At 40.6% G+C, this 16,505-nt stretch overlaps 1 long non-coding RNA gene across 1 annotated transcript in view; it reads left to right on the top strand.

Moving 5' to 3' along the window:
• The first annotated feature begins 906 nt into the window (after positions 1–906).
• Positions 907–16,505, top strand: part of LOC140493620 (uncharacterized) — a 52,564-nt gene continuing 36,965 nt past the window's right edge. The window contains exon 1 of the long non-coding RNA XR_011963725.1: positions 907–1,163. This is a non-coding gene — a long non-coding RNA (uncharacterized lncRNA). The remainder of the gene's footprint in view (positions 1,164–16,505) is intronic.

Here is a 16,505-nt window from a genome sequence, read left to right as displayed (position 1 = left end):
AGGCAGGTACAATTACATTTAAAATACATTTGGACAGGCACATTAATAAAAAATGTTGAGGGATATGGGCCAAATACAGGTAAATGGGACAAGTTTCATTCAGAAAACCGGTCGGCACGGACAAGTTGGGCTAACGGTATGATTCCATGACAGTATGCCAACTCAATCCAGGACAGAACAGCTCACTTAATTAGCACCTCAACCAGCAGCATTTACATCATCACTGGCATAGTGACATCTATGAGATGCATTGCAGCAACATGCCAAGGCTCCTTAGAAAACGCCTTCCAAGTAACTTCTGCTATGTAGAAAAAGCAGCAACCCTTCAAGTTCCCCTCCAGGTCAGGCCCCATCCTTTCTCAGAAATAAATTGCCATTCCTTCACTGTCACTGGGTTAAAATCCTGGACAACATTGAGGGTAGCCACACTGGAGTATTACAACAATTCAAGAAGGTGACTCACCACCGCTTTAGCAAAGGAGGAACGGGCAACAAATGCTGGAATGATTTAGGCTTGTGTGAATACATGCCATTCAACTTCTTCATCTCACAAACCCCCGCTTCTATACAAGTATTCAAACAGAATCGGCTGATACATTTATTTAGAAAGAGGGAGGAAAGGGTTACCATCACACTGCAAATTGTCGAACACCCATGATCAGTAATCTGATCACACACACATACGAAATTACTAAATCAGATCAAAGCTTCGAAATATTAAGGCAATTCATAGGCAACTAAAAGCATATTGTAGGTGAAGAAATTGCCCTGCACGTTTCAGGTCAGCCTAGATTCCGTCAATTAACTTCTTGAACTAGGCCAGGCAAAACTTTCAATTCTTAAACTTTTTTCTCTCTGTGTGTGTGACTTACCATTGCTGCTGTGAATTAGAGTCTCCAACTTGAGCAAAGTCGCACTGGGGTTAGCAGCAGCGAGAATGATTTGAATGCCCCCCTCCCGCCCCCTACGGTGTTTGAAGTGAAAGCCCGATCCGCAGTTGATCGCTTTGCTTCAGATGGGGGGAGCTGCTCTCAGCGGCTGGAGGAAGCTCTCTCTCTCTGCACTTCAGCTTCGGGGAGCTCGCAACGTCATCGCATGCCTGCACTCGGCTGGTCCGTGTAAAAAAAAGCGAGGGCCAGTCCGCAAGCGCCAGCGGAACTGAGGTAACCAAACTGGAACAAAGCATTGAGGAACTAGGTGGCTCCGTCTGTTTGATTTGATGTGGGTTAGACAAGTCTTCAAGCCCCAACTCTTGATTTTGTTCAAACCTGTGTATTAGGGATGCATGGCCATCACGTAGCTGAGTAATAATTACAGCAGGAGTGAAGCGGAGGCACACGTCTGTTTCCTTCTCAATGACAGACAGCTCCATGGTTTCGACCTGTCTCTTAAGAAAGATTCAGGGGAGGAACTTGTGACTGCTTGTGAGGAAGAATGATCTGGAGCAGTCTTAAATAGCTATTAAAACATTAATTATAGATGCCTGGTAAATATCTGTGTTACATTCAGGAAAATAAACCAGCAATGAACTGTAGCTTTTAACATTAATTCATTTAAAATTGAACGTGAAATTCACAGTGTAACAAAATAACAAAATGGCCCGTCTCTAGATGATAAATTTGAAGGATAAGCAGAGAAGAACATTGAACAGTATAGCGCAGGACAGGCCCTTCGGCCCATCATGTCGAAGCCGACCATGATATTATTCTGAACTGCCTGCCTGTAGTCTGCATGTCTGGACTCCTTGCTAGTTTATGTGTCTGTTGAATTGCCTCTTAAATGTTGCTAAGGTATCTGCTTCTACCAACTCCTCTAGCTGTGATGCCCATTTTTGAAATGTTATGCTGCCTTTTTGTAATGAATTGTGCTCTCAATTTGTAACATGAAAGATCATTGATTTGACAAGTCAAACCCTGAAGGATTTCACTGTTCCTTCGGGGACTGCAGGCCGAGAAAACAGAGGTGATCCAGTGAAATGATGTGGGAAGGAGCCAAGTTAAGTCCCCATTGTCTTCATGCCACTGTAAAATGCCAGACTGCCTTCTGTTTAACACCCCCCCCCCCCCCCCCCCAAAGGCATTGCAGTGGCCAATTAATGACCTCTTTCTACCTCTGGCATTTAACCAGTGGGAAGGGGCTTGAGCTTCTTACTACATATTTGATATAAAGAAAACTCTTCATTTGTTAATAGAGATGTACAGCACAGAAACAGACCCCTCAGTCCAACTTGTCCATGCTGACAGATATCCAAAATTAATCTAGTCCCATTTGCCAGCATTTGGCCCATATCCCTCTAAACCCTTCCTATTCATATACACATCCAGATGCCTTTATCATGTTGAAATTGTACCCACCTTCACTACTTCCTCTGGCAGCTCATTGCATACACGCACCACCCTCTGCATGGAAAAGTTGCCCCCTAGGTCCCTTTTAAATTTTTCCCTTCACCCTAAACCTATGCCCTCTAGTTCTGGACTCCCCACACTAGTGAAAAGACTTTTTCTATTTACCCTATCCCTGCCCCTCATGATTTCATAGACCTCTGTAAGGTCACGCCTCAGTCCCCAACACGCTAGGGAAAATAGGCACAGCCTATTCAGCCTCTCCCTACAGCTCAAACTCTCGAACACCCATGTAAACCTTTCCTGAACCCTTTTAAGTTTCACAACATCCTTCCTATAGTAGGGAGACCAGAATTGCATGCAGTACAGTTGGTTCTGCTATAACGCATGTTTCTTCAGTGCAAATTGGTTTTAATGCGATTGAAGAATTTGGACTGTTATTTGTAGAACTCATACTTTCCTTATCTGTATTGGCTATATTGTGATGTTGGCCCCATTAGTTTAAATGACGTAACTATTGTGTGATTTTCTTATAATGCGAGATTGCACGAGAACAGAACTATTGAGTTACATCAGACCAGACAATTCTAAAAGTGGCTTAACTAATGACATATACAGCATGATCTCACAACTGCAATACTCAATGCATTGACCAATAAAGGCAAGCATACCAAAAGCCTTCTTTACTGTCCTGTCTATCTGCAATTTCACTGTCAATGAACTATGAACCTGCACTCTTTGTTCAGCAACACTCCCAAGATCTTCCCATTAAGTGTATAAGTCCTGCTCTGATTTGTCTTTCCAAAATGCAGCACCTCCCATTTATCTAAATTAAATTCCATCTGCCACTTCTCAGCTCATTGGCCTATCTGATGAAGATCCCGTTATATTCTAAGGTAACATTCCTTGCTCTCTTCTATACCAGCAATTTTGGTGTCATCTGCAAACTTATTAACTATACCTCCTATGTTCACATCCAAATCATTTATATAAATGATGAAAAGCAGTGGACCCAGGTCCTTTAGACCTTATTCAGCAGCGGTACTATCACCCACACTTTGGAGACAGAAATGTTGAAGTTCCCCACCCAGGGCAAAACCTCTGCCCTCAACACTCCTGGTGCTTCCTTCAAGTGCCGTTTGTATATAGTGCTTTGAACACAACAGTCAAAACACTATTTGTATCATCAATAGTATCAGGTGAGGTGCCGGAAGATTGGAGGTTGGTAAACGTGGTGCCACTGTTTAAGAAGGGCGGTAAGGACAAGCCAGGGAATTATAGACCAGTGAGCCTCAGTGGTGGGCAACTTGTTAGAGGGAATCCTGAGGGACAGGATGTACATGTATTTGGAAAGCAAAGGACTGATTAGGGATAGTCAACATGGCTTTGTGCATAGGAAATCATATTTCATAAACTTGATTGAATTTTTTGAAGAAGTAACAAAGAGGATTGATGAGGGCAGAGCGGTAGATGTGATCTATATGGACTTCAGTAAGGCGTTCAACAAGGTTCCCCATGGGAGACTGATTAGCAAGGTTAGATCTCATGGAATACAGGGAGAACTAGCCATTTGGATACAGAACTGGCTCAAAGGTAGAAGACAGAGGATGGTGGTGGAGGGTTGTTTTTCAGACTGGATGCCTGTGACCAGTGGAGTGCCACAAGGATCGGTGCTGGGTCCTCTACTTTTTGACATTTACATAAATGATTTGGATGCGAGCATAAGAGGTAGAGTTAATAAGTTTGCAGATGACACCAAAATTGGAGGTGTAGTTGACAGCAAAGATGGTCACCTCAGATTACAACAGGATCTTGACCAGATGGGCCAGTGGGCTGAGAAGTGGCAGATGGAGTTTAATTTAGATAAATGTGAGGTGCTGCATTTTGGGAAAGCAAATCTTAGCAGGACTTATACACTTAATGGTAAGGTCCTGGGGAGTGTTGCTGAACAAAGAGACCTTGGAGTGCAGGTTCATATCTCCTTGAAAGTGGAATCGCAGGTAGATAGGATAGTGAAGAAGGCGTTTGGTATGCTTTCCTTTATTGGTAAGAGTATTGAGTACAGGAGTTGGGAGGTCATGTTGCGGCTGTACAGGACATTGGTTAGGCCACTGTTGGAATATGGTAAAAAGGTAAGGGCTTTTGCCCGAAACGTTGATTTCGCTGCTCATTGGATGTTGCCTGAACTGCTGTGCTCTTCCAGCACCACTAATCCAGTATTTGATTTTCAGCATCTGCAGTCATTGTTTTTACCTTGTTGATTTTAACCCTACTGCGAATCCTCTTGCAAGGATGCCTGCCTTGAAGAAGTTTTCCTCCTCTCTCTACAAGAATCTCAGGGAGTCCCTCTCCCACTGCAACTCCCAGGTCATTTCCTCTGCTCTGAGCTTTTATTCCTGATGAAGGGCTTTTGCCCGAAACGTTGATTTCGCTGCTCGTTGGATGCTGCCTGAACTGCTGTGCTCTTCCAGCACCACTAATCCACTGTTGGAATATTGCATGCAATTCTGGTCTCCTTCCTATCGGAAAGATGTGAAACTTGAAAGGGTTCAGAAAAGATTTACAAGGATGTTGCCAGGGTTAGAAGATTGGAGCTACAAGGAAAGGCTGAACAGACTAGGGCTGTTTTCCCTGAAGCGTTGGAGGTTGAGGAGTGACCTGATAGAGGCTTACAAAATTATGAGGGGCATGGATAGGGTAAATAGGCAAAGTCTTTTCCTTGGGGTGAGAGAGTCCAGAATTAGAGGGCATCAGTTTAGGGTGAGAGGGGAAAGATATAAAAGAGACCTAAGGGGCAACTTTTTCACACAGAGGGTGGTAAGTGTATGGAATGAGCTGCCAGAGGAAGTGGTGGAGGCTGGTACAATTGCAACATTTAAAAGGCATTTGGATGAATATATGAATATGAAGGGTTTGGAGGGATATGGGCCGGGTGCTGGCAGGTGGGACTAGATTGGGTTGGGATAGCTGGTCAGCATGGACGGGTTGGACCGAAGGGTCTGTTTCCTTGCTGTGCATCTCTATGACTCTAAGTGTCAATAATCTTCTCACTGTAGCATTATTGATGTCAATGCCTCCACCAATCAGACTCAATCTCTCTCAGATTAGTGTAAAAGCACTTCTGGAAATAAATTATAAAAGAAAAAAATGTAAAAAGGCTGTTTTGAAAGCTCTTGTAGTGCAGTGGTTCTGTCCTTACTTCTGGGCCAGATGATCTGGGTTGAAGCCCTACATATTGCAGAGGTTTATGATAACATCTCTCTGAGCAGATTGATTTGGAAATACTTTAATAAGGCTGTTTTGAGTGTTCTTGAGGTTCAGTGGTAATGAACCTGGGTTCAAGTCTCACTTGTCTAAGACAGGTGTCATAACATGTCTGAACAGCTTATTAAAAATATCAATTCTCTTCTTTTACAACTTTTTTCTTGTTTTGTCTTCAAATGACTGCAAAATGTGAAGATTTTGATGAGGGTGGCCGGCGTTTCAGTGGTTAGTACTGTTCCCTTACAGTATCAGGGACCTGGGTTTGATTCTGGCCTTGGGCGACTGTGTGGAGTTTGTGTCTGTGTGGGTTTCCTCCCACATTCCAAAAGATGTGCAGGTTGGGTGAATTGCCCATGCTAAATTGCCCATAGTGTGAGGTGCATTAGTCGGGGTCAATGTAGGGAAATGGGTCTTGGTGGACTTGTTGGGCTGAAGGGCCTGTTTCCACACTGTAGGGAATCTAATTTAATTTGACAAAGTGAGTATTTTTTCAGCTGTACTCAAATATTGTAGCAATTTTGGGTAGTGGCAACAACAACACAATCATTTTTGATATGATTTTACATTGAATAGATCAACAGCTAATTTTCTATTGTGCCTTTTAGATATAAAACAATTCAAAACACTTATAGGCACAGCAAGAAAAGTAGGCAGAACAAAAATGGGAGGCACTGGAATTTTTTGCAACGTGGTTCAAATAAAGAGAGGTATGAAGAAGGAATAAAACTGGCTTCCTTGAACAGATTTATCAGAAATCTTGTTAAATAACTTCAGGGACATTTACCAAATTGGACATGAGTTTGATAAAATGGTCCAATCTCACTCTTTAAATGCTACTGCACTGTCTGGGATGCTGAAGCTAATGTTACTGTTTTGTTACTGCAGAGATGTCCAGGATGTTCCACTTTCTAAGTGTTCTACATTTCATGAGAGACATCCTACAATATATTTTAAATATGGGTATTGGATTCTTCCTACTTCTCTATCATCCCAAACATAGGGGTGGCACAGTGGCTCAGTGAGTTGCACTGCTGTCTCACAGCACCAGGGGCCCAGGTTTGATTCCAGCCTTGGGCGACTGTTTGTGTGGAGTTTGCACATACTCCCTGTGTCTGCGTGGGTTTCCTCCAAGTGCTCTGGTTTCCTCCAACAGTCCAAAGATGTGTAGGGTAGGTGAATTGGCCATGCTAAATTGCCCATTAGTCAGAGGGAAATGGATCTGGGTGGGTTACTCTTCAGAGGGTCGGTGTGGGTTGAAAGGCCTGTTTCCACACTGTAGGGAATCTAATTTAAAATATACAGAAACAGATTTTCATATAATACCTTGTGATCTAATTATTATTCTTTTGGACAATGTGCTTTTGCCATATGGATCACTAGCTTTTTAGTTATAGGTGGCAATTTCCCCAACCACTCTGGAGGAATGCACTCTCCTAATCTTTCACCCCCATTTCAACATGTTCAGTCAGACTCAATGATTCACTAATCACTTTCTCCCTAGTAGGTATATAAGAACTGTTGCTGAGACAGTGCAGAATGGATGGGGGAATGCATTAATAATTGTAGAACATGATGAGCTTGATTACCTCACTAAACATCTGGTCTCTTCCTTAATATTATCCCCAAGAATTTTAAGAGAGCTGCAAATATTTACATAATTCCAGCTAAGTATGCACTGCTGATATATTTTGGCAGTCCATACAATGCTGAAAGGATCTCTGCGTTTCCTTGCTTTACTCTTAATAACCAGATCAATGCAACTGCCTTCTATTTGTCTCTCTTTTAGAGGTTCTCCCGTATCTTTTGCAATGATTTTGAAAGCTGGCTTCTCATGCAGCTTTAATATTTTCAAATTCCTTCTCCAAAATAAGTTGCTTGAGACTAGTTATTGCTTTGCAATATGAAAGGGCAGAATTAAAAGAATTTAATTGCTAAGAACACAATACCGTTGCTCTCTGACTTAGAGATCTGTTTTTATGTGCGTTCCTTCAAGCCTAAAGTTTATATGGATGAGAATAGCTACCTTGCCGGCCCAACTAGAAGAATCTTGATGAATAAACAATAGGAAATTTATTGCATTATAGCAACTATGTAAAGATGACCTGAATATGATCTGTATTGCTACAGAGGTTGTTAGAAGCATTGTAGCCTCAGATTTGTCTCCTCCCAGCTCTTCTTTACTCTGACTACATTCCTATGAAATTGTCATAGTGCATGGTGCTTACTGCACAAAATCGAATGCTAAATATTGCAGATCCTTTCAGGTGCATATACAGCATAACCTCCCAAGTCTTTTTCCTTTGTACTATAATTGTTGAACATTTGAAGTGTTGTTGTTACCTGTTTGTTTATGTCACAGCATGGAGGTGAATCCCGCTGTTAATTAAACAAAACACTCAGAAAAGCTTGCCTTGCCTCATAATCTGTTAAAATATGAGTGACAGAGAGCACCCAAATTCCACTATTTAAAGAAAATAACATCAATTTATTTTTTAACTCTAAAAGTGAGTATTAAATAACAATTATTCACAACTCTAAGCACCCCCCTTTCTTTTAACTGCTTATTATCTGCCACCAACTCTAAAACAATATGATGTTCCAATAAGACACTTATTAAAATTACATCAGCTTAATTTCAAAACCACACTGTCACTGTCTTCTTCTGTGTCTTTCTTCTTTTGGTTGAGGGTCTCCCTGGGTTTTCGTCTTTCTTTTTAGTGCAAGTATGTTTCATATTAAAAAGTACCTTTCATGGACAGTGTTTTCTAATTTCTTTGAGAGTAAGATTTTAGATGGGCAGTTAGCTCTCCATGAGTTTCTCTCTCTACAGCAGTTACTGTCTGACCAATTTTCAAAATGCCCGCATTTTATACCCCTCAATATCAGACCGTCTCATTGGTTCAATGTTGGCAATACAATAAATTCAAACTCAATTGGGTTTTAGTTTTCTGGGGCATAATTTAAACTGATTAAATTTGAATTGTTGTCAAAACAGCAACCAAAACTCAGCTATCCATTTCATCACCAAATGTTACATATTTTCAATTTTCCAGTACACTCTGAGACTGCCAACTTGTAATCTCTCAGTTCAGAACAGCATTCACTCTCTCTTAAAGATACAGCACACACCTTCATAACACGTACACTGCATTTTGATCTGGACACAATCTTGGAATCTGAATTTGCAGCAATTTGATAGGAATGGAAAATATTTCAGCTGGATCATTTTTGTGACAATTTCCCAAATCATTTATGATAGAAAGCAGTTTGTTTATTCCAGCATAACTCACTACAGAAGATTCTGTTTTTTAGGTTCTGCCTTGTGCTTATGGAGTCCAACAAAACTTTGAACCAGCTTTTTCTTGATTTTTTGCTGAATAATGTCTTACACATTTTTAATAAGATTGAAGTCAGTACACACTCTTATACCCAGGAGTTAAAATTCTTGGTTGGGAAATTTTTGTTTTTAGTATTTGGTGTTCCTATTTTGAAGGATTGCCTATAGCCTACATTAAGTGCAATACTCTCTGGACCATGTATTTGAACATTGGACACCTGTGAATTGTGTTTTGTAAACCAAGGCACATTTATTTCCATAGTTGAAAAGTGTGGTGCTGGAAAAGCAAGTCAGGCAGCATCCAAGGAGCAGGAAAGTCAACATTTTGGACATAAGCCCTTCATCAGGAATGTTTGACTCTCCAGCATCTGCATTCCACACTTTCTCTCACACTTATTTCCATGTCTAACTTTAAATTCATGAGACACTCATTGACACAAATATCTGCATGCAAAAATATTTGGTCTTGGTCACTGATTTCCCTCAAACCAGTCTAACCTTATCTTCTGCTGGTGACCGTCCTACCTCATTTATCTCTCTGTATGTTCATGCCAGTTGAATTTATTTCCCCTACAATTTTGGCAGACCATAAGAGCAGAATATAAGCCATTCAGACCATAGAGTCTGCTCCATCATGGCTGATAAATTTCTCAACCCCATTCTCCCACTTTCTTCCCATAACCCTTGAACCTATCGATCTCAGTTTAAATATACTCAATGACTTGGCCTTCACAGTCTTCTGTGGCAATGAATTCCATAGATTCACCACTCTCTGGCTGAAGAGGTGTATCCTCATCTCCATTCTAAAAGGTCTTCCCTTCACTCTAAGGCTGTACCCTCGGGTCCTAGTCTCTCCTACCAATGGAAACATCTACTCAACATCTACTCTGTCCAAGCCATTCAGTAATCTATATATTTCAGTTAGATCCCTCCTTACCCTTCTAAACTCCATCGAGTATAGATCCAGAGTCCTCAAATGTTCGTCATATGTTAAGCTTTTCATTTCTGGGACCATTCTTGTGAACTTCCTTTGAACCTGCTCCAGGGCCAGTACATCCTTCCTGAGATACGGGGCCCAAAACTCTGCACGATACTCCATATATTACAAAAGAGAAATACAGGAAGTGTGGAAATATCTGGATAAGGTTACCAGTAGTAATGGAAAAACAATGTTACAGAATAGAAACCAAACTCTTGGGGTGCATTCATCTTAACTACTGGCACTAATTACATACTTACAGAATCTGAATAAATCACAGAAAATGATGAAGCACATTTGATTAATTGTTTGATTAGAGAAAAGTTAGATATTGTTAAAGAAATTAATGAAGTCTGGATTATGTAAACTGTAAATATATTGACTACATAACAATAATTGCTTTGTCATGTTCCATGTCCGGTTTCATTTGAGCCTTTTTCATAGAAGGCCTACTTATCAGTGAGAGTAGTTCACTTGATACAACACCCACACAAGATTAAAATGGCTGATAAAATGGTTTACTCTACTTTTTATATTGATTACAGCAAGTTGCCATTCCCAAATCTTATCAGGAATCATACATTCCTTCAGTTTACTTCAATCCTTATTATTTACACTCCACACACTGTGGACGTGCACTCACTGTTTAATAAAGTTTTTGACCAAAAGCTTCATTATTGTACTGAAGCTTCCTGGAACTAGTACAATTCCCTCTGCCTGACTGGTGTCACCATTTTCTCCTTTCAAAGTTTCTAATTTTGAAAACCATGCTATTCCATTTAGGATAATTCATTGTGTAATCACATCTAAACCATATTTTTATTGAAAGATTTTTAAAATAAAATTATAAAAAATTACAATTCCAACAAACCAACAAAAAATATTGTATATTTATGTAACAACGAGAAAAAAAAACAACAACACAAACAAAACACAACTGTACTCATGGGCAAAATAAGAAAATCAGTAAAGGTAATGATAAATAAATAAAACAGCTCAGTACAACAAAACATTAGCTCCCGACCTCTGAGAGCATTGAATATTACACATGAATTTATTTGAAATTCTTCCCTCAAGGACATCAAGAATGCTGGATTAAACTGTCATGACTACACAAAAGTCCTCGTTAAGATGTTAGATAAATCTACATCCAGATAGTCCAAAAAGGGCTGCCGTATCCTACAAAAATTTTCAGTTTTCCAGTGTACCATATTCATAAAAATGACCAGAGCAATATATTCCATGATAAGTCTCTGCCAACCTAACAGACCGGGGCGGGGTGCGGGCTTTCAGAATCCCAACGCATTAGAATATTTTACTTTGCAGACAAAGTGAGAATATTAAAAAATTTTTCCCATGAGTGTCCAAAGAAAATATATTGGGTAGGCCCAGGAGAAGAGAGATAGGGTCCATCTTAACTTCGATCTCCAAGCCCCCTCTCTACAACTCCTGCCACAGCACTTCAATACGTACGGAGCCTATGGCAAGACCACAGACAATGCGTGAGAGTATTGATACTTATTTTGCACTTTGGACATAATGAAGATACTCCCTCCTTAAATTTTGAGAGACAGTTTGGGGCCGAATGGACCCTATGCAGAATCTTTAACTGCATGGCATGGTCCTATGACAAATCAAAATCTTCCTTGCATTCATGCAGGTATCTCCCATGTCTCCATAGAGATCTCAACCCCTATATCTCTCTCCCAGACCCCACAAAGCCGCTCAATGTCTTCTGAAAGATCACCACCTAGCAATAGATACAGAGTATTAATCGAGAGAGTACTTCTAGCATGAAGCACCCTCTTCTCCGTAATAGATCTGTAGGGGTCGGTCAAAAGTGTGGTTCCTTTATGAATAAAATCGCTGACCTGAAATAAGTGAAAAAGGTTTCTACTAGTAAAGCTATACTGACAGGCTATTTGGTCGAAGGACATCATCATTTCACCTTCAAATAAATCACCCAAGGAGGAGATTTCCCCTAGCAGGCCAGAGCTTAAATCCGGGATCTATTATCCCTGGATGAAAGCCCAGCATACCAGCTAGAGGGGTAAGAGAGCACATTTTGGATATATTACCCTCACTCTGTTGCACTGCCCTCCATGCCATAACAGTATTAATAATTATCAGATTACGGCAATATTCCATAGCCGTCTTCATTTTATCTAAAAGCAACAGGCTAATGAGGGGACACTTTGCCTGGGAGGCCTCAATATCTAGCCATATTGATGCCAGATCCTCACCAGCCCAGTCACTAACAGAAGAAGATAGAAGGGAACTTAACTGGTATCTTTTAATATCCCCCCACCCCATGAGGCAACTGCAAGTTAGCCAGCTTGAAAAGAGGTCACCCGCGGCGTCAAATAAAGGAGCTAAACCAACTATTAAGTCTCTGGAGTGTTTGCCGAGGAAACATTAAGGGGAGCATATGTATAGAATATAGCAAACAGGCGAGAGCATTCACTTTGATAAAAGCCACCCAGCCTAGTCAGGATATTGGAAGCACCTCCCATCGCTGAAGATCTTGCTTAATCCTATTGAGCAAATGGGCAAATTTACCTTAAACAACGACTAATCAAAGACAGGAGTAACAAAGATGCCTCGATAAAGAAAGCCATCCTGTGACCGTTTGAAGGGGAATGGTGATTCACCCTCGACCTCAGATATTCTCCTAAAACCCTCCATAGGCATAGTCTCCGATTTCGAAAAATTAATCTTATAATCCATAAAGGAGCCAAATGAATTGATACATTTAATCAACTGGGATACCAAGGCCACTGGATTTGACAAAAAAACAAGAACATCATCTGTGCATAATGTGATCTTATGCGATTTAGATCCTACTTCCCAGGTGGCTATATTAGGATCATTACGGATCGCCTCTGCCAGCAGCTCAATCAGCCAATGTGAAAAGTAATGGCAAGAGAGACTGCCTTGCCGACTACCCCTACAAATATTAAAATTTCTAGACCTCATACTGTTGGTGAGAACTGCCACCAGGGGATCAGTGTAGAGGACCCTCACCCACCTGATAAAAATCTCCCCCAGTCCAAATCATTCAAGGATGTAGAAAAGATATGGCCACTCGACCCAAACAAGTGCCTTTTCTGCATCTAAGGAGATCACTAATCCCAAAACCGACTGCTGTTGACAAGCTTGAATCATATTCAGCAACCTCCTAGCGTTATTAGAGGATCGATGGCCTTTTATAAAACCAGTCTGGTGGTCCTTGACAATGGAAGGCAGTACAGTTTCCAATCTTAACGCAAGAACCTTAGACAAAATTTTAAAATCAGAATTTAAAAGTAAGATTGGTCTATAGGAGGCACATTCCTCTGGAATCTTCCCTTTCTTAAGAATGAGAGTAATATTAGCCTCTGTCAAGGATGGCAGGAGGCAATTGTGGCTATATGAATAATTAAACGTGTCTAATATTGGTTCCGACAGTATACTTATAAATTCTTTGTAAAACTCGCCTGGCCCTGATGGTCGCCATAGTATCTTCCCACTCTGTATCTGTTTCACAGCCTTCTGTACCTTTTTTACTGATAAAGGGGCATTAAGGAAAGATGCCCGTTCAGAGGTAACACCTGGAACATCCAGGTTCTTAAAGGAAGACTCCATCTTAGCCCATCCATCCTCACAACGTTCAGACTGATATAGTTCAAAATAAAATTTCCGAAATGCAGTATTGATCTTTTTGGAGTCTCAAGTGACCATCCCAATCCCATCCCTAATTGAGTTAATGGTTCGAGGGGCATTCTTTCTCCTGCCTGACTTGTCACCATGTTCAAATTGTCTTTGTTTCACAAAGGAAAGTTCCTACCATGCTGTCTGCATAAGCACAGAATTCAAGGTGGACTATAGAGCTGTAACCCACTGCAGCTAAGCCACCAATGGCTTATCAAAATATGCCTTTTCAGCGGTCTTTAACTGTGCCTCAAGCAGGCATTGTTGCTCCCCTTTCTATTGCTTCTGACTGGCAGAGTAGGGAATAATTATCCCCCTGGTTGTAAGCCTTAGAAGAGTCCCAAACATTGCTCTTTACCTGAGTCTCTAAATATACTGCAGCGTAGTTTGAAATAGTGATATTTTCAATTATACAGGATGTTGCCGAATCCAAAGATAATGCAGGGGTTAGGAAAAGATCAATCCTAACATGACACTAGCGGAAAAGGAAAGAGAAAACAAAAAAAAATTAACAAGGAAATTAAAATTAGACACTCAACCCATCCCCAAATATATATTAACACACATTAATATAAAAAAAAATTCAGTGACATTTTCTTAAATTAAAGGAGAGAGAAAAAGGAAAAAGAAACACTGTTGTCCATGTACTTTAAGTTATCCGATCTCATTTTTAAAAAATATTTGAAAATATTTTTCTTTACAAAATTAGAAAGTTACAAAAATATGAAAATATAGCATCATAACATCAAAAACAACAATAAACAATAAACCAACTACTACTCTACAAAAGAAATCAAAACCACACTTATTACAAATCAATGAGTAAATAAGTAATGTCGCTCAGCGCAACAAGACCATAGCTCTTAACTTTCAAGAGCATCAATTATTAAACCTACATTTGTTTGAAATTCTTCCTCTCATGGCATTAGGTTTATCAGACTAAACCATCATGGCTAGACAAAAGCCCTAATCAAAATGGCAAACAGATCTACTTCCAAATAATTCAGAAAGGGCTGTCATGTCTTGTAAAAGTTGTCCATTTCTGGTGCACCATATTTGTAAGAAAATCTAAAGGAGTGTGTTCCTTAATTAATTTATGGCAGCCCAACAAACCCGGGCAGTTCTCAGACACCCAGCTCATCAGCCTGTTCTTCCTCACACAAAAAGTGAGAATGTTAAAAAACTTTTTCCCATGTACATCTAAGGGACGTAAATTCGGCAGACCCAGGAGCAAAGAGACCGGGTCCTCCTTGACTTTAGTCTCTCTGTTACTTCTGCCACAGCACTCCAATACACACGGGGCCTGCAGCAGGACCATAGACAATGAGTGAGGGTACTCGTATTTATTTTACATTCAGGGCACATTGAAAATGCTTCCTGCTTATACTTTGCAAGATGATCTGGAGCTAGATGAGCCCTATGAAGAATCTTTAACTACATAGCATGGGACCTATTACATATCGAAATCTTTGTCACACTCTCACAAATGTCCTCCCCTGTTTCTGAAATGATCTCAACTCCTAACTCTCTCTTCCAGACCTCACATAGACACTTGATGTCACCTAAGGAACCGCCCCACAACAAATAATACACTCACTGAAAGAGTGCTCTTAGCCTGAGGCAGCCTCTTTTCCGTATCAGATCTATAACACTTGGTCAAGAGAGTGGTCACCTTTTGGATAAAATCTCTAACTTGAAAGAAATGGAAGACGTCCCTACTTGACAATCCATAGTTCCGAGTTATTTGATCAACGTTTCACCCTCAAATAGATCATCCAAACAAGAGACACCCCTATCCGCCCAAAGTTTAAACCTGGGATCCATTGTCCCTGGCCGGAAACCCGGCATGCCAATTATTGGAGTAAGAAAAGATATTTTAGACAAATTACCCTCCATCTGCCTCATTGCCCTCCATGCTATGACCATCTTAGTAACTGTTGGATTACAGCAATGTTCCACAACTGTCCTCTTTTTGTCTAAAAACAACAGGTTGATAAGAAGACACTTGGTATGGGAGCTTCAATGTCCAACCATGTCGACATCGAGTCTCCACAGACCCAGTCACTTAGAAAATATAGGAGAGAGCTCAGTTTATATCTTCTAACGTCCAGGAGGGCCACTCCCCCCAGTCCCTGCAGTAATTGCAATTTTGCAAGCTTAATAAGGGGCCGCTTATTGCACCAAATAAAAGAACTACACCAGCCATTCAATTTCCAAAATGTTTGCCTAGGGAAGAGCAAAGGGAGCATCCGCAAAAGTACATTTGGTGAGAAAGAACATTTATTTTGATAAGAGAAACTCGACCCAAACAGCATATTGGAATGGCACCCCTATCTTTAAAGGTCTTGTTTAATCTTGTCAAACAAATGAACAAATTTAGCCTTGAATAACTGATCAAAGCTAGGGGTAACAGAGAGGCCCAAGTAGAGAAAACCTCCCTGTATCCACTTACAGGGGAACCTCCCTTCAATGCCAGGTATTCACCTAAGACCCCTCCATAGACATAGCCTCTGACTTTGAAAAATTGACTTTATAACCTGAGATAGAATAAAATGAATTAATACACCGTATCAAACAGGGCACTGAGACTGCTGGGTTTGAAAGAAAAATAAGAACATCATCCGCATATAGTGTAATCTTATGTACCTTTGACCCCACCTTTTGGGCAGCTATATTAGGGTCCCCACGAATAGCCTCCGCCAATGGCTCCATCAACGATGTGAAAAGCAAAGGTGAAAAGGGACAGCCTTGCTGACTGCCCCGACCAATGTTAAAATTATCAGACCTTTCACCATTGGTGAGAACCAATACCAAAGGATCATCGTAAAGGACCCTTACCCATATAGTAAACACTGCATCCAAGCCAAACCACTCCAGAGTATAAAATAGATAT

The sequence above is a fragment of the Chiloscyllium punctatum genome, chromosome 22, assembly GCF_047496795.1.
Source record: "Chiloscyllium punctatum isolate Juve2018m chromosome 22, sChiPun1.3, whole genome shotgun sequence".
Lineage (NCBI taxonomy): Eukaryota > Metazoa > Chordata > Chondrichthyes > Orectolobiformes > Hemiscylliidae > Chiloscyllium > Chiloscyllium punctatum.
The sequence above is the reverse complement of the archived record's forward strand: the minus strand, read 5'-3'. Positions and strand labels throughout refer to the sequence as shown.